Source organism: Pteropus vampyrus, unplaced genomic scaffold (assembly GCF_000151845.1).
Source record: "Pteropus vampyrus isolate Shadow unplaced genomic scaffold, Pvam_2.0 Scaffold109, whole genome shotgun sequence".
NCBI lineage: Eukaryota > Metazoa > Chordata > Mammalia > Chiroptera > Pteropodidae > Pteropus > Pteropus vampyrus.
The window spans coordinates 3,938,672-3,958,917 of NW_011888890.1; positions in this window are offsets into that span (position 1 = coordinate 3,938,672).

Genomic DNA, 20,246 nt, shown 5'->3' on the forward strand with positions numbered 1-20,246 from the left:
AAAGACTGGTCAAAAACTCTTTGTGAGAGACATAAGAATGTTGTCAAAAGTCAAAGAGCTCTTGCTGGTCCTCTTTTTTTCTTACATTATGACTCCCAAGATTCAAGTCTTTGACTCTCCAAGATTTGAAAATGGCTTTAAGAGACATCATTGTCAAGTGCAGCATGGCCATAGCATTCACAAAACACATTCTCTGTATAAAAATTCTCAAGCATACCTTTTCACAAGTCAATCCTCTAACACTTTAGAGGGCCAGATTCTGTATGCCTAGCAACAATTCTATTTTTTGTGTTTTATCCTTCTTCTCAACTTCCTTGCTAGACTTTAGGGAATTAGCAAGACTTACCACCAATTGGACTGCAGAGCTTTTTGGCCCACAATAAGGCTTGCTATCATCAGGTATGTAAAATCTTGCCCAGTGTAGTCAGAAGTTAAAACTAAACCATCATAAACCTGTGGGACTTATGACCCTGAAAACCCTAGGGGAGATTTTTGGACCAGACCTCGATGGAACTTTGCCCAAAACCCCAAATGGGAAATATATATGAACTGATTCTGTGCAGTGTGAAGGCTGGGGCAGCAGCAGAACACTTTTATAGACTGATACAATGATAGATTAGTACACGTTTAATCTTAGGTTAGGTGTTTAGAAGAGTCAGTCATTCTTAGCCCCTCCTCCCTCCCTGTTAGTAGTCCAGAGTATGGGTTTAATGGTAATGGGCATTTTTCTTTGTGACACAATTATTCTTTATTTAAGCCAATTAGAAAGTCATCCCATAAAGGAAGAGACATGCCAAGGGAATACCCGTGTGTGTGATGGCTGAGATTTGCTATGAGGTTGCAGACTTCTGGTTTAATTGGGCTTGGAGTAAAAAAAAAAAAAAAAGAGATCGTCTAGTTTAATAGTTCTGTTTAGTGACAAAAAATAAATAAGATATCACAATTGAAAGTATACAGATATCACTGACTTTAGGAAAATCTGCTTACGTATGAATTTATAGAACTGATGAATTAGGGGTTATTATTTACATTACAAAATTTCTTTGCTTTTTGCTAGGGTTTTCATAAGAGGTAAGTTTTCTAGTTCTAGTTAATATTTGATTTGCAAACACCCAGTGGGTATATTGCTTTTCAGGAGTCAACTTTTTGTGAAAAGCAAGATGTTTAGCAAAAGTATTAGAGCAAAAAGATGCCATGCTGGAAAATACTTAGGATGTAAACACAAAGTTCTTGGCCACAGTTTAAGCAGGAGATAGGCTGTCTTGAGAAAACCTGAAGAAACAGACCATGTGGCTGAGTCTGTCCATCTGATGCCTGATGTGTGCTCATAATGAGGTATTTTGATCATGGAAATGATCTTCCTGCAACCCTACACAGAACATCCAGATGGCATAAAAGCTGTAGGGTTTAGCTGTCTTTAGATTTCCAAGCAAAAAAAGGAAAAAGAAATTAAAATCCCCGAAGGAGTCTCAGAAACTGCCTTTAGCTAAAGAATTTGCCTCTAATAATGGAAAGTTCCTGGCGGTTTGATAAGTCTGAGACATCCAACATACCTTGACTTCTAGATATTTTAGGTTATCTGACTTGTCACAGGCTCTAAATATCAGCAATTGTAGTTGAAGATTTCTGTATTCTATTCCCATGTTAATGGAAAATGAGAAATAAATATATTTACATATACAGTGGTTCTGCCAGGAGAACTAGAAGCAATGAACATTTCTCCCTGAAGTGTTGGGAAATTGCCCAGGGATCTCTCTAATAGAAGAAGGTTGGCTGCCTCAAGGCCAGCAGTCTACCTGTTTTTCTCTTCTGGGTCTTTCCTTCTCATCTCTGAGAAATGCTCTGGAAGGCATTAAGGAGACTGGGGGAGTGGGTGGGGTAAGGAATGGATTTGGAACTGTGCTGTTGTTAGAGTGACAATGAGACTTCAGGGTGCTTTGTTCAGTTCAGATTGTAGACCCAGATTTCAGTGGCTCCTGGCTCTGTCCACGATCCCCAGCTGTTCTCAGGCTACTCCACCCTTTAAGATTTGAACCCCATAAAATATACAGTGGTATATCTGATATTTTTTCTAACATATCTAGAGTTTCTTGGTGGTGATGATTACAAATGGTGATGGTGGTGGTTGTGATGAGTGGTGGGTTGTGGGGGAGAGCGGGGGGCGGGGCGGTATGGTGACTGTGGTAGTGAGACTTTCTGTTAGTAAGTTCTGACTCGGAAATTCTTACATGCTGTGAATTTTGTGGGCCATTCTGGATTTTTCCTCCTGTCCCTTTCTAGCACCATATCATCCCATTGCGCACATTACAGCTAGCTAGCGCATTCTTTTTTTTTAAGTGCACTGACTCAAGACTGTGTATGGCCATCTTCACTAATGGTTTGGGACTAAGAATGCACAATATAAAAATTTAAATGGAAACTCGTTTAAGTATTGTGGCAATTCCTGAAACTGGGAATTTTGCCCCACCATGTTGCTGTCTGTCTCCAACTCGTTCATTTTTCTTCCCACTCTGCTCCAACTCATTTATCCCTTATCTCTTTCCCCTCAAATTTCTATTTATTTTCATACAGAGATCAGCTTAGCTCATTCTGTCTCAATTCATACCCATTTTCTTTGTTTTTAACTGCATTCCCAAATAAACCCATTAGGTCTAAACAAAGGTGGTTCTTTCCCTCAAAGGAATTCTATTAGCAAGAATTAAATATGTTCAATGAATTCTCACTTCACATCAGTGCTTCAGTGCACACCTGTCACTCAATAAAAGCACCTTTCGAGCACTGTAAACTCTTATTCACTCCCTCCGTGGGCATGTAAGAGACCTTTTTCATTGAACCATACCAGTCGTGGAGGTGAAATTATGGAGACCCTGGGATTTCTCCTCTGTAAACTCATACCCCTTCTGTGCTAAAGAAGAATATATATATATAGGAAGAATACTTGGGAAGAGTACATAGACCTTTCCTTTCAACTCTTTTCCTAAAATCTTCTTGTGGTTCCAAGAGACTCCTACTCTGCTGCCCATATTCTAGTTCTCTGTTCTTTTTGTGTTGGCTTCCAAATCTGGGGGCCTAGTACTCTGCTGAGAACTGCCACTGTTCTCATCCCAGCTGCGATTGATGGTTCTCTGCAGTGGGCCATCCCCAGCAATGACACTACAAGCCATCCTCAGTGATGACACCTCTATTAGAACATCTCAAGCTAGCCGTAGTGCAAACACCTCGCTCTCACAAAGGGTAGGCTTTAAATAGCTGTTTGTAGATCTGTTTGTTTCTAAGTATTTCATGATTAAGGATTTGAACTTTAAAACCAGGCACATATTTTCTTTTGTGCTGACATGTGTTCTATCGGGCATCTTTTTAAAAAAGTTAACCAATTTTATTCATATTGAAATTCTATTGCAGCATGACCACCCTCCATTTATACCCCATCTCACCTTACCCCATGACCTCTGCAAGTGATGTCAGGAATACCTTAGCAGCTACAGTATTCACACTGACAGCCTTTTCAACACTTACTCTGATGTTGTGCAGACTTGAATGGGCCTGGAAATAATGCAACCGTAAGAAACATTGAGACAAAAAGGTTTCTGCAGCAAGCTTTCACAGTTAAGTTCTCTGACACCCTCCTGGCCTTTTCTTGAATTAATATTAGGCTAATAGGCTTTCGATATTAAGGCTAAGTATTTCATTTCATCGATCACTTTTTCTGGTCTTTTGTGGATTACTGTCCTTTGCTTAGACCAGAGGTTTTACAATTTGCATAATTTGCTCTTTGCCTTTTAAAACTGTTCGTACTGATGAATGACTCATCCTACAAATCTGTGGACACCTGTCATCTTGCGGCTTTCATTTTTTTAAACTTTAGAATTTTTTTCCATTGTCATCATAACCTTTTATTAATAGCACTTTCAAAATTCTCAATGCCCTTGTACTCATCAAGAATTAAACACATATCAGAAATAACAGAAATAGAAACAATCACAGTGTGAACCAACAAACCAAGATGGTTGAGCCTACAATGACCAACATGACCAATGACAGCATCTGCGGTGGCATGCAGAGTTCATAGCCTTTTGCTTTGGAGCATTACTTCTTTTTTATGACTTTGAAAGTATATAAGTTGGAAATTTGTAAGTTGATGATGTCTCTTTTGTTTTGGAGGAGTTCATTCTTGGCTTCCCAGAGGCTGGGTCATAGTGCAGTGTCAGCCTGAGATACATAATTTCCATTCCCAAATGAATCTGTATTCCGAGATGTGCTTAATAATCCTGTGCCTCAGTGCAGCTAGTCCGTTTCTCAAGGACCTCCCTCTCAGGGGCTGGCAAAGATTTACTCTGCCTTTCTTTGTACAGGGCCTTCATCCCTGTGGGCAAGAACCTTTCCTGCTTTTTGTTCAAGAGTGGAGAGTGGAGAGAGGGGGCGACATGAGCATTATCAATATTTCTGCTGAAGTTCCTGTTCTGCTCCTATTCTTCCAGGAGGCCTAGATGCCTCATGCACACAACTTTTATGGTGGCTAAACTCCTTATTCCAGAGTTCCTAAGAAAAATGTACAGATTAAGTCCTTCATCATGGACCTTGCTAAAGAGATATGAATTAATCATCAGGACTTGAAAACAAAGTTTCCTCTTTATTCCTCTCTACACCAGCCAGACCCCAAAGGTGAAATGTATTCTGAAGAGTTGGTGAAAACTTGGCTGTTCCACTACCTCTCTATCCCAGGGTAATCACAGAGAGAGTGGGAATAGAGAGCTAGATGTGGTACCCAAGCCAAACCTTGGCTTGGACTGCTTGATATGCTCAAGTACCCCAAAAGAGCTGTGCTCCACTAACTTTATAGGATTTTGCTCTATAACTTAACCCAAAAGATGCCAAGACTTTATAATAAATGGTTACCCTGGAAACTCAGGGAAACCCAGGATAAACCCAAAGTATGAAATCATTATTTAGAATGTCCCTGGCCTACTCTAATTTTTGGTTCACGCTTTTTGGACAGGCTCTCTGCTGCTGAGGAGGCCTGAAACTGCACACTGCTTCATAAACAGGTGGGAATTCAGACTGCTTCAGAGGGGACCCAAATGAATGGGCAACGGGGCTCTGCTCTGAACATCACCAAAAAGTCTTACTAGCTTGAATTTTATACCAAATGAAATGTAAACCTCTGCCTGTCTCTCCTGTGTACTCTAAGGCTGATACCTACTAACAAACCATCTTCGTTCCTCAGTTTTAAAGGTGTCACACGCTCATTTGTTAGACCCATTTTGTTCTAGGAATTATTACATAGTATCACCTTATATTAAAAGCAAAAGAAAGAATAAGCTGTTTGTTTCATGACTGTGATTAGTGTTTCCATGATGTATTTTTCCCCATCCTTTTACATTAAGGCTCCACCTTGTCTGATCAGAAACAGAACCCTTCCCAGACCTGCGTGAACTGCGTGAACCACTCAGCCCACCACTCATGTGGCACTGCTTGCCTAGACTCCTGCATTTTTATCCTTTTCATATGGATCTTAGTATCCGGCTAAAACTCAAGGGGACTCTGAAGCTATTAGGCCTAGGTTCCTGCTCCCAGAACTTTGCCCTGCAACTTCTAGTTACCTTTGTCTCCCAGAAGTATGATACCTGTCTCCTTAATTTAGCAAGTCTTCCATGCTCTGCTTGGGACCCTGCCCTCCTCTTTGGTCTGCAATATGCCTTCAGTCAGAAAGCAAGCATGATCTAGGAATCACCTCTTTTGTTTCCTTTCTCTCAGGGATCAGAATCCTTCTACGCATTGTCAGTGACTGAAAACAGTTGTTTCATTCCCCAACACTAGTTCTCTGTTTGGAATAGGTAAATCTTTGCTACTTCTTCAAGGCTAGAAGTAGTCCTTCTCAAATAAGTCTTTTTACGGTTAGTATTTTTGAATCAGGATCTAAAGAACTTATACGTATAACATTTGGAGGTTTTTCCTCTACAAATTTCTTTTGTTCTATAATTTATCCCCTCTTCTTTTTTTTTTAATCCCATGCCATTGATTTCTTTGATAAATTTGATAGTGTACTTAAAATTCTGGATTTGCCTGATTTCTTCCTTGTGCTGTCATTTATCTTGTCCCTTTGTTTCTGGAGAACTATAGTTGGATATTAGGAATTCAGTGATACAGGTGAACTCCTTTAGTAATAATATTTACTAAAAGATAAATAGCAATAATATTTCATAAATAGCAATGATATTTCATAGGATCTGTGTATACTCCTAATGCATTACATCATGAGACAAATAATGTCTGTCTTCTCAACTTTTAGTAATGCTAAGATTAATCATTGAGTTCAGGTATGACCACTCCAATCCCCATTATGAATTTCACCAATCCAGAATCTCCCTTTTAACTAATAGTTTGGCATTTATTCATTATATTTGACATTATTTCATTAGGATTGTAAATTATAATGTTTTAATTAGCTAGAACTCTATACTAGATGCTTCTCAACACAATTTCTAAACTGTTATTCCGCCATTTTAAAGAGCATCAAGTTGGAATTTGAGAGTGAGGTTTATAGAAAATGACATATATAGTGTTACGTAAACCAAACTATTATTTGAGTTTTAATGACATCTTAGTAATCAGAAAGGACCGGAGCAGGCATATTCAAAAGAAATAGTTTTTTTTTTCCATTTCTTCTTGCTGTCACCAGTGATAATTCTAGTAATTCTAAGGATGACTCTAGAATTTTAGAGTCATCTAAGGATGACTCTAGAGGTTTCATGTTTTAAAAACCATTTAAATGTTGATAAAATAATGGTTCCTTCAACTGGAAGGGACCTCATAGATCACCTGTTTATTCCTCTCATTTTTACTGGTGGGAAAGTGAAACTCAGCGATGTTAAATGAAATAGAATAAAATAATGGCAAAAGCAAAGGCTCTGAGATCATTACGTTTGTTTCTTGACTTCAGAATTAACTACCTGTGTGACCTTAGTTAAGTTATTTAAATTCTTAAGTCTTTAGCTTCCTCATTTAGGTTAAATGAAGACTAAATAGAATAAGGCATGAAAAACATCTAATACAGTCTCAAAATACCATCTCAGACAACAAAGTTATTACAGTTGATCCTTAATGCAGGGGTTGGGGTGCTGACCCCCACCCCAGACAAAATCCACATATAATTTTGACTCTCCCTGAATTCAGCTAATAGCCTGCTATTGACTGGAAGCCTTATCAATAATTTATACAGTTGATTAATGCATATTCTGTATGTTCTGTGTATTATATATTATAGTCTTACAATAAAGAAAGCTAAAGAAAAGAAAATGTTATTAAGAAAATCATAAGGAAGAAAAAATACATTTACAGTATTTCTTGAAAAAAATTCACATATAAGTAGACCCGTGCAGTTTAAATCTGTGTTGTTCAAGGGTCAACTATATTTAAAATATATTTAACAGACATTTATTGAGTGTTTGTGCTGTGCCAGTCACTATACTACATACTAGAGATACAATTTTGGGGGGAGGCAGAATAATAGCCTCCCAAAGATGTCCACGAAACCTGCGAATGTGTTAACCTTACAAGGCAAAAGAGACTTCGCAGTTGTGATTAGGTTCAGGACTTTCAGATGAGGTGAGTCTCCTGGATTATCCAGGTGGGCCCAATGTAAACACAGGTATCCTAACAGGTAGGAGAGCCAGAGTAAGAGGAGGAAATGTGATTATAGAAGCAGAGATTGGAGTGATGTGGTCATGAGCAAAGGAATGTGGACAGCTTATAGAAGCTGGAAAAGGCAAGAAAGATTCTCTCCGAGAGCCTCCGGGAGGAACACAGCTTTGCTGACACCATGATTTTAGCCCTGTAAGACCCATTTCTGACCTCCAGAATTGTAAGGTAATATATTTATGTTTCTTTAAGCCATTAAGTTTGTGATAATTTGGTACACTAACAATAGAAAACTAATGTAACTTAAAAGAAGACACAGTCCCTATCTTTAAGGCCACTATTATTACTGCTCAATTAATCTTAATTCAGTGCTCTTTGTGCTACATTAATATTTCCCAATTGATATTTCACCATCATGACTTTTGACTATAACCTCATATCACCTGACACACACCTATAATTTTTGGGGTGAGCATAAAGTGAATACCAGGTTGCTACTGGCTTCAATCTCTCCCTAAGCAAATCAGTTTGTAAAAATCACAACTTTGATATACTAATTATATTATTTTTGAATATGCATTAAGATACACCCATATCCACTAAAATTATTCTTCGACCTCCTCCACCTCCAACCCCTGCCCTGCAAATTACTTTACAAATGATCACTGATGCCCATCAGTATTTTGGGATACCTAGCCATACTCCATCCAGCATTTAGCAGGATTTTCATACCTTGGAGATTTTATGTTGGGGACTGTGGCTTTTGCTTCAATAAGGCGTGGGTTCACCAGCATAACTACTAACCAGCATAGCTGCAGTGGTGGAAAGATGCCGGGAACTTGGTTCCTTGCTGATCTATGATGTTATTAGGCATCGGTCTTTAATAAACTCTCCTGAGAGTTTGTAGATGTGTGTAATTTGGAAAAGGAGCATAGTGCCATGAACTGTTTTGAACACTCCCTCACATGGGTAGCCCTGCTTAGTCACCCCTTGCTAATTCTTTTCTTGAATGAAGAACATAAAAAAAAAAAAATTTTTTTTTTTTTTTAAGAGATCTTATGTCAGCATTCAGATTCCTGGAATTTGGTGTTGATTTAGGTAAACCTGCCCAATTCTTGCATGTCCTAAATAAAACAAGCTAGAGACTGGGAAAAACATAGCCCCGTTGAACACATGGCGTAAATGCTCTCCAAGTTTCCTGCAGTTATAGGAGTGAGTCGAACCGCATGCAGGAGGCTGCAGAGTGCAGCTTCAGCAATTACACAGCTGATCAGACCAGGACTGACTGAATTTGGCATGGTTTTGAGGGCTGCGGTTTTATTATTTTTTTCCTCTCCCCTCGGAGTAAAATATTCTTGGACAGTCTCTTAATCGCATATGCCACACTTATTTTTTCACCTCAGAAACACAAGCTTCTCTTCTCCCTCAGGCCTCTCTTCTCCCTTAGACCATAGCGAGGAAGGCACCATGTGTCTCCTTCCTGTCCCTCTTGATATGGGTTAGCAGAAAGAAGACAAGAGCTATATAATCCGGATTACATCCCTAGCTTGGCCACATACCCACTATGTCAATTTAAGCAAGATCCCAGACCTTTGTCTCTTTTTGCTTATCTATAAAATGGTAGTGACGATATCTTAATATGTTAGTCGTTCAAATAAAATTATACTATGAACGAAGGACAAATTTATGTGGAAGCTATTTGTAAACTGTAAAGTGCTTCTCTTTGCTCCATTTTTGCCTTGAAACACATTGTCCCCTAACAGCGCTTTAGACAAATATCCTAATGAGTCATTCCTTTACTCTCACAAATGTAGAGAAGAGTGGAGAAATGTCACCAGATCCTGTTGTTCCCATGTTAAACCAGTCAGTAGTTTTAAGTAGTTTCATATTTTCACTTTGAATCATTGTCATCTGGCCACAGCTTACCTATATAACTTTATTTGCCTCTGGCTTATATCTTTTTAGTCACATTGGCTTCTGATATTTCTCTGAACATACTAGGTTCATTTCCATTTCATAGCCTTTACAGTTTATGCTTGCTTTGACTGGAACTCTCTTCTTCCTGAATAGATGGCTGCTTGCTTCTGCACAGGACTGAGCATAAATCTCACCCTGTCAAAGCCCTTTTCCCAACTGCTTTATCTAAAGGGATCTCACTTCACAGCTCCTTATCACAGTAGCTTTTATACTTCCTTCATATCACTGACCAGAAACTGTAATTAATCTGCATGTGAATTTGATGGCCAGTTTAATGTCTGTCGTCAGTAAAATAGAAGCTCCATGAGGGCAGGAATTATTTCCTCTTCAGACCTCAAGAGTAAAGCTGAACGAAATAGGCGTTCATTCTGGCAAAAACTACGTTGGTGCTTTGTTTAGGGTCATAAGGTTGTGGCGGGCTTCTGTTCAGGAGGATGTGGTCCTCTAGGAAATAGAGCTATATTTTATTTTTTCTGAGAACCCTTAGCATCTAGCACAGAGCCTGGCACATGATTAGGCCTTAGTATTTTTTGGTTTGGGCAGTGTAGACCCTGCCTCTGTTTTCTGAAACGGACTGCCAGGTGAACACGTGGCTGTTCCCGTAATCCAAGAGAGCTGGCATCTCATGTTGACTTCTCTACCTACGTCAGCAACTCAACCTTTGATAACGACTGACATTTCTGGAAATACCTTCCTCTTGCCCTCACCCACTGGCTTGAATGGAATCCCTCTGAGTCTGTTGACAGACAGTAGGAGCTTTTCAACTTCTATACTACTTGCTGAAGGGAACACTTATGAGAACTTGTTAAAAATAATTGATGATAACACTCATAATAATATGAATTAAGTAATTGTTAAGACTCATAATAATATGAATTAGTATAACATGCACCAGGCACTATTCCAAGAGTCTTGCATATTACTATTTGCATATTAACTTATTTAATCCTTATAATAACCTCATGAGGCAGGTTGTAGTTGTATCCTCCATTCTATAGTTGAGGAAATTAAGGTATTGAGGGGCTGAGGAATATATCAATGACAGAGCTGGGACATGAGCCCCGTCAGTCTGGCTCAAGGGACTCTGTGCTTAGCTGTTCAGCTGTAAACATTGCAATTTCTAAAGATAGACCTGAGCCTATCATTAGACTTCCCTAGGACAGATGGCAGATTTAGCCTCTAATTAATTGGTTGATCTTTTTTATATAAGTAACACATAAAATAAATTCCTCTGTACAGCAATTAATACATTCAAATAAAGTAAAAGTCCTCCTTTGATCTCCTTTTATAATGCTAAACTGCTTCTCCTTATCCAAGGACACAAATTTGTTTATATCCCTTCCATTCATTGATGACTCTGCCTAATGTGAGCCAACCTCCTCAAATAAAATGACAAATATAATCTCTCCATACCTGGGGGTAGCAACCCACAATTCCTTCCAGCTAATGCATGCAGAGGTTATGTCACAGGGCCAAAGCTCTTGGAATTCACAATTTCCTTATAATGTTTGTTTCCGAGTTCAAATTAACTATTCAATAAATGATTAGCTAAATGATCAATTTAACCACCACACATAGAAAGAAAAGATTAAAGTAAATACGTTAAGTATATAGTCAATCTTTGTATATGTGAGCAGCAGACAGAAGTACTGGTGGAGGTTATAGATCCTATTTCTGTAACTGGTCATAAGTTCTGGCTGGTAATTTGAGTTTAAAGGAAATTATACACTAAACATTCTGGAAGACATCCCTTAGAAACTTTTGGGGAATGAAAATATTAAGAGGTCGGGGGCTTATTCATAGGAGTTGACTATTTTCTTTCAAAGTACTTTCATGTCTTCCTTGAAATGAACTTGCTTTAGCTTAACCTCTCTTGGGAAGTACCGTAATTTGGATTCTAAAGCCATTCTTTTCTTTGGGTTAATAGTTTGAAGAATACTAATATTTTTACTGTTTTAGGACCAAATCAACAAAATCACAGTGACTGCTCTAGGGCATCTGTGGTTTATTCTGAGGCATCCACCCAGAAAGAAGGGAGAGCTGACCTGACATGGGAGGCTCTACCTCCCCTGACATGTGGGTAGACTAAGAACTTGAGCTTCATGTCTATGGGGCTAATAAATCAACAGTGAGAATAGGATGAACATTTAATAAAGACAAAACATACAAGTTTAGAGGACTTTCTTTTTAACTATAAATGAAAACCTGGGAGAATGACTCAAGCTGGTTGTAACATACAGCTGAATGGAATTGTTTTATTAATTACCTATAGATGCTTGAATATGACGTCATGTTTAATAAGGAAACAGATTATAAGATAAAACCTTGGAGTTAAAAACATTTATAATCCTGTAGTCTATGGAATCTGCAAATTAACCAAAAAGATGAAGATAGCACTTGAATATAATTTTTAAACATTTACTTAGGTCATTTTCCATTCTGATCATGAACTGTTTATATACACAAAATAATATGGTATAACAACCAAAAAAAACAATAAAAATCCCAGAGTGTCCCCACAACACAGATGGTACCATATAACTCTGTAATGAAGGGTAATGTTGTAGGATAAGGTCTTGGTGGAATTATTCTTGTTTGTTTTCTCAAGAGGATGGAATGAATATGGAATGTATGTTACATTATTATAAGACCACATGTGCTGCAGTGACTTGGCACACGGCAGCTGGCTTACAGGTGCTCTGGCAAGTTGTACCGGGAAGGCTTCTTTTCCTTTTGTATTTCTAATATCATGTGCATGAAATGATTTTAATGTGCTTTTTGGTGCTGGGGTAGATATTGCAGGCATTCCCTTTGGGCTGAGGAGCTTGTCTTTGAATGAGGTTTCAGGAAATGGGTGACAGTCCTATTTTCCTTCTTAAAAGGATTTTTTGTTATGAGTCATACTAAGGATTGTTAGCTGGGGCAGCTCTTTTCCTTTCCATCAAAACTGAGCAAAGGAAACTTAAAGATAAAAATGGACAAAAAAATTACTTTAGCAAAGACAACTTCAGCAATGCAGCTCTAGTAAAATCATTCAGGCCAAAGCAAGTAGGTCATAAAAGATTAGCAAAACTTTTATAAACAAAGAGGCAATTATACACAATCTTAATAGCCTTTAGTCTAGATGTGTCCCAATGTTTGTTTTTGAATCGGATGTACACAGCTTTTGCTGCTGGAATGCAGTCAGCCTGAAAGGAAGAGAATGGTCTTATAATAATACAACCCAATTTGAACTACTGGGAATGTCGGAGAAGGCATTTGCCTTAACTAGATGCCTCACTGCTCTGCCGGGAACATATCTGCTTGGAACGTGGCCATTTACGGGCTGCTCTTTTGACACATGAAGTAAAGAGAGGAGGGAGAAAAAAAATAGCCACCCATACAACTGTGCTGAAATAAAACTGTTCTTCGTTAGATTCTGACCATTCCCCATTGTGCATTCTCGTTCGATGATGTAAAGTTGTTCGGGTGTGGGAAGCCATACCATGAAGCAAAGGAAATAGTTTAAATCTTTGGAAATGGTTTTAAGGTTAAATAAATGCGGAAATGACTACAGTTAAAGTTGCCAGCCACTTCAGAGTAATTGTTACTGACAGATATTTGCTAATTGTCAGTGTTCCTCTGAAAAACATACACAACCAAGGTACACTGGTATGCTTGCTCCATAGGTTCACGATACGCTTTTTAAAGAGGCCGTGGTCAGTTCATTGATTTCTCTGAGACTCAACTCAGATTTAGGCAGCCTTCTGGGAAGCTTCAGTAAATGAGGTACATCTGACTGATCTGATAGTGTGACGGGATTTCTTGATGGATGATGATAAGCAGGTGAGATTTGGGGGGTTTTTGGTTAATATCTATTGCTACCTTCAATAAGCAAATAGACACATGTCTAAGCTGCTTTGATGGAAATGTTACACCATGTTCGTCAACTGTTAAGATAAAGACTGCAAAGAAATCATGGGATATTGGTTTTGATGACAAAATATGAATTTAAATCAAGGCAGAAAATGAAGCTCATTGGCTGAAAATGCTTGAAAGTCTGTACTATTCTCTAAGGCAGAAGTAGCCCACATGTTTATTTGGCATAAAAACAGCGGTTTGTATGTGTATCATCATGATCACCAACTATTGATAATGTAGATCTGGGAAAACCAGCCTTCTTGTTTTCTTGTTTTTCTTCTGTTTCTGCAATTTTCTGACACGTTGATCTCCAAAGAGTAAGGCAGGAAAGGCAAGGAAATTAATTTCAAGATAACTTTTAGTTATAGGTTAGATTCGTAGCCAGTCCTCTGTGTATATCATTATTATGACTTACGGCACATATCATATACTATTAAAACTATATGTTAATGTTTCTGTTAGCCTCACTAGTCTATTAGTTCCTTAATGGCACTGTATCATATTTAACTCTATTCCCAGTACCTAGAAGATTGCCTGTAAATAGAAGATTCATTAATAATTTTTGAATAACTGAATAGTAAAAAAATCAGTATACTGGTTAAAATATGGCCAAATAATTATGTTAACCCATTACTATGTTTAAGTATGCTTAAAAAATACATACAGCTTCATTGAGATATAATTCACATATCATAAAATTTATTTTTTCAAAATGTGCAAATCAGTGGTTTTTAGTATATTCACAATGTTGCGCAACCAATATCACTCTTTAATTTGAGAATATTTTCATCATCTTAAAATAGGCATTAGCACTCATTTTTCATATCTTTCTCCGCCCAGGCCCTAGCAACTAATTTATTTTCTGTCCCCATAGATTTGTCTATTCTGGACATTTTATATAATTGGAATCATGCGATATGTGGTCCTTTGTGTCCAGTTTCTTTCAATTAGCATAATTTTCAAAGTTCATCTGTGTTGTACTGTGGATCAATGCTTCATGCCTTTTTATGGCTGAATAATATACCATTCTATGGCTGTACCACAGTGTGTACCCATTCATCAGTTTATGGACACTTCAGTTGTTTTAACTTTGTGGTCATTATTTGTAAAGCTGCTATAAACATTTGTGTATAAGTTTTTGTGTAGACATATGTTTTCAGTTCCTGTGGGTATATACCTAGGAGTGGAATTACTGGGTCAAATGGTAATTCTATTTTCAACGTTTTGAGGAACTTCCAAACTGCTTTCTAAAGGAGCTGCACTATTTTACATTCCCACAATGTATGAAGGTTCAAATTTTTCCACATCCTTACTAACACTTATTATGTATCTTTTTGATTTTAGCCATACTAGTGTATGTGATGTGATCTCTCATTGTGGTTTTAGTTTGTATTTCCCTGTTGACATGACGTTGAGCCTCTTTTCATGTACTTACTGTCCATTTGTATATCTTTGGATAAATGTCTATTTAAATTATTTGCCCATTTTTAAATTGGGTTACTTGTCCTTTTATTGTTTAGAGTTCTTTATATATTCTAGATATGTTCCTTACCAGATATTACTTAAAAAATTTTCTCCCAATTTGTGGGTTTCTTTTTCACTTTCTTGATGGTGTACTTTGAAGCACAGAAGTTTTTAATGTTGAAGAAATCCAGTGTATATAGATTTTCCTTTGGTTGCTTATGCTTTAGTTGTCATAGCTAAGGAAAAGCTGTAAAAAGGAGATTAGCTCCCCATGGTAAAAACTGTTGCCTAATTCAAGGTTGCAAAGGTTTAAATCTATGTTTTCTTCTAAGAGTTGTTAAGTTTTATCTCTTAGACTTAGGTCTTTAATTCATTTTTAATTAATTTTTGTACTTGGTGTGAGGTAGGGGTCTAAATTCATTCTTATGCATGTGGTTATCCAATTGTCTAAGTATGCTTTTAACATATAATGAATATATATCAGCAGAAGTTGAGCAGTATTTGAGAACTATAATAAAAATCTCAATAATTCACACTACCCTATACTCAAAACTAATGATAATTTGGATGTTGACTTTTTGTGTTAGTAATAAAGAAATGTTTTACCAAGGAAAAATATTATTATGTTTATTTAAATAAGCATTTTACACAGGAATTTAGTATAGTTAGGACATTCTGAAAATTCATTAACTGCATCCATTTACTTTAAAGAGTTATTTATAATATTTATATTAACTTATTTTAAAAAATGTTGACCACTTTTATTTAGTTGGGCTCTTTGAATTGCAAAGAAGAGAAATGTTCATCATTGGCCTTAATAAAAAAGTTTATTGGAATGAATCTGCAAAGCTATCAGAATCCAAGTCAGATGCCTATATCCTTGAGAGGGCTCTTTGTTACTTACTTTGAGTTTGAGAAAGAAGGGAAGTCTTTTGGTACAATAGGATATAAAAGCTGTGTAAAAAGGAGATTAGCTCCCCATGGTAGAATGTCCTATTTTTCCTTAGATAGCTTATCCTGAGACCAGGATAATACTTTCACTTTTAATGCCTTTACTTTTTTCTCCATCCTCAGGAATAAAAGCATTCCTATTCTAGCAGTGAAAATGGGACACAGAAGGTAAACAGGGCTTACAGCTTACAAAGTGTGTCTTTCATAGGACAGGTAAGTAATGAAAAAGACCATGGATTCTGGAGAAGTGCCAAGGAAGAAGCTCTGTACCTGTGGGACACTGAATGGCTGGAACTAAGGACCCAGATTATAGAAAGGATATAGAGCACCAGACCTGACTTCTCCTCACTTTCCCAACTTTATATGGTTTCAGCTTTATTATGTGATGCTATAGTAAGAAATCACTGGTACACATTTGGGGATTTTGTGTGTGTCTGCCTGACTTGATTTTTAAACGTGTACAGAGACATGGTAGGGGGCCAGTACGGTGGGTGGTGCTGCACCTTCCCTGTCTGATCAGTTTGGATGCTTAACCTACATCAATGGGGTATGCCAAAAAGGTCATCATCCAACCAATTAGTCAGGCTTTTCCCCTCTAACTGTTCTTCCTGCCCTCCATATCCCTTGTCTCTGAGTTAAGGGGCACTCTGCCTGGATCACACCAAGACATCTGGGGATAACTTGATAACTTCCACGTCTGATTCATTTAATGAAGTTTAGCTTCATTTTCTTCTTGTTTCTGACTTTGTCTCCTCACCTGCTTCTCAACGTGATTTCTCTAACTCATACATTCTTCATACTTATGGTTATTAATTTCTCAACAGCTTGACATAACACCCATCAGCTTTCACTCTATTTCATAGTGCCTGTGCTTTCTTTCAACTTCAATTCCAGTGGCTCATTTCCAGTTCCTTCAAGAGCAGCTCAGCCTTTTATATTCAGCCTTTTAGACTTCCTTTGTGTATCTGACCATCTTTGAGATTTTTTGTTTGTTTGTTTCAGCTCTTTATCTTACACTAATATGGCTGGGTCTTAGACTCATGTGACTTACAATTGGCCATCTGAAGGCCAAAGGGGAGGGTTAGCCACATAGAAGAACCTGCAAACATGGAAAGCCCTATGATTTTCAAATCTACAAATTGTCTACTATACATGGAGAAAAATATGTTTCACTTCTGGGTAGGTATACATAAATAAATGTAGATACATTCAGTTCTTTTAAAATTAAAAAAAAATCAGTAATTTGCTCATTCAGGTCCACTCATTTAAATATTTCACAAAATCTTCAGTAAGTACTACTTATAATATTTTTTTGTCTTTAAGAACTTTTTGTAATATTATGGGAGAACTGGGACTCTATGTTTTGCTTTTTTTCCCAATATTTTTATATAATATTTTTCTTCTTTTCCTCATATATTAGTTCTTTTAGGATCCAAAGAATATTAGGGGCTGCATTGTGCCCCCCACATTCTTTCGTCGAAGCTCAAATTTCCATATGACTGTATTTAGAGATAGGGCCTTTAGAGAGGTAATTAAGGTTAAATGAGGTCATGTGATCAGGGTCCCAATCTGATAGACTGATGTCCGTATTAGAAAAGAAAGAGACACCAAAACTCCCTCCTTTCCTGTGCACACATGGAGGAGAGACCGTGTGAGGACACAGCAAGAAGATAGTTGTCTGCAAATCAGGAAGAGAGGACAGATCTCGCCAGAAACTAACCCTGATGGAACTTTTGATCATGGACTTCCATCTTCCAGAACTGTGAGAAAATAAATTTCTGTTGTTGAAGGCACTCAATCTGTGGTATTTCACTGTGAAAGTCCCAACAGAATAGTATGAAGAATGAAGTAAATGTATTAGGGTCAATCCTAATTATCTCTCATGGTTAACTCAGTTTTATTTTTGTTTTAGCGCTGTATTAAATGAGCTTATGTAAGCATTTATTTACATGTTTATTGGCAGTCCCCTTTCCCCTTCTATAATGTAAACTCCATAAGAAGTTTATAATATTGAATAGTGATTAAAAGTACAGATTCTTGAACTAGATTGCCTGGGTCCAAATTCTGGCTTCACCACTTAAATAGCAGCATGAATTTGGGCAAGTAAATTAACCTCTCTGTGCCTCAGTATCCTGAAGGGATACTGAAATGGGGATTGTGGGTACCTCAAAAGCATTGTTGTGAGAGTTAAAAGAGTAACATATGTAAATTACTTAAACTGGCACCTGGCACATAGAATGAACTTAGCAGGTATCATATATAATCATTTAAAAATTAACATCATTTTTTTTGTCATCTACAATCTATCTCTCTCTGGGTGATTTTATCCAATTCCATGGCTTTAATAGCCCTGAAATGCCACTCAGCTCCAACCTCATATAACCATCATATATCCAACTGTGGTAGGCAGGATTCTAAGAATGGTCCCCAAGATTCCTGACCCCTGGTTTACACATCCTGTATAATCTCCTCCTCCTGAGTATGAGTGGATCCCATGAATATGATGTGATATCACTCCTCTTCTTAGGATACTAATCAGTTGACTTTGAGATAATCAAGCTTATCTTGAGTGGGCCTAACCTAATCAGATGAAGCTTTAAAAGAAGGCAAAGCATCAGAGATTTGCTCCTGCTGGCCTGGAAGAAAGAAAACAGTCATGGTGTGAACTGCCCATGGGAGCTACATGGCAAGGAACTGAGAGCAGCCGCTAGGAGCTGAGAGCAATCCCTGTCTGACAGCCAGCAAGAAAACGAGGACCTCAGTTATACAGCTGCAAGGAAGTGAATTCTGCCAACAACCAGTGAGTTTGGAAGAGGATCCCAACCCTCAGATGAGAATCACAGCCTTGGCCAACACATTGATTTTTTTCCTGGTGAGACCCTGAGCAAATGACCCGGCTAACCTGTACCTGGAATTCTGGCTTATAGGAACTGAGAGATAATAAATGAGTGTTATTTTAAGCTGTTAAGTTGTGGTAGGTTGTTACACAGCAGTAGAAAACGCATACACCAACTGCCAAGTTCACGTCTCTAAGTCAATGTGGAAGAAGAATCTCACACTTTATACATCCAAAAAGAACTCTTGATTTCTTTCCACCATCCTGCATTTTCCTTTCCTCCTCTTAGTAAGTTGCTTAGGCCTAAAAACTAGAATGACCCTAGAATGAGCCTTTCTTTCTCTCAGACCCTACATACAATTCATCAGCAAATCCTATAGGTCCTGTCATCAAAATATATCCTGCATTCAACTACCTCCCATGCAGCTATCTCCCATGCAGCTACCCTGGTCCAAGGTACCTTCACCTTTTGCTTGGATCCCAGCAATGGCCTCTAGCTGCTCTCCCCATTCCATACAGTTAACTCTCTCACTGTAGTTGGAGTGAGTGTTTTAATGTAAATCAGGCCATGCCACTCTGTGGGATCTACCAAAGACTTCTCATGATACTCGAAATAAAATCCAGACTCCTCAGAATGACCTCAGGGCCCCACATGATTTGGTCCCTGGTTATCTCTCTGATCTCATTTCCCACCAGCATCCTCTTTCCTCATTGTGCTCCAGCTACACTGGCTTTTCCATTAGGATGCCAAGCAAGGTTGCAATGCAGGACCTTTATACTTGTTTTTCTCTTTGCCTGGAACATTCTGCTTCATATCTTCCATGACTGCTTTGCTTATTTCATTAAGGTTTCTGCCCAATGTTACCTCCTCTGTCAGAGTTCCCTAATTGCCCTATCTAAAATACCCAGCCCCTTCTTTCTCTCATTACTACCTATGTGTCTTCATTGAATGTAGCACTCCTGGCATTGTTATATGTGCTCTGTTCTCTCTATATTTGTTTTCTTTTTTTTTTCTTCTTTTTTGTGTAGCTCCTGTCTCAATTGTTAGAATATATTACATCAGAACAAGGATTTTTACTTGGTCATCACTCAGTCCTCATGCCTTATAATACTATCTGGCATACATAAGTAGGCACTTTTATAATTTTTATTGAGTTAAGAGCAAAGAGAAGTATTTGATAAGTTTGTATTAAAAGCAGAATTGAAACTTGTATCTTTTCCAAGAAAGTCTTGATCGTGACACCTGTTAAAAAAAGGAATTGAGAAAACATACTTGATTGAATTGAGAAATATTTGTGCTATCAAATTACATGGTGTTTTAGAGAAATTTAATGCTATTAAAACATTACTAATGATATTGATGATGCCATTTTCGCTGATATAGGTTATGGGGATTGAACTCCAAGGCAAGGTTGTTCTCATGACGTCCCTTCTCCCCCAGTTTCCACCCCCTTTGGCAAGGAGTAGGTGATTTCAGTAA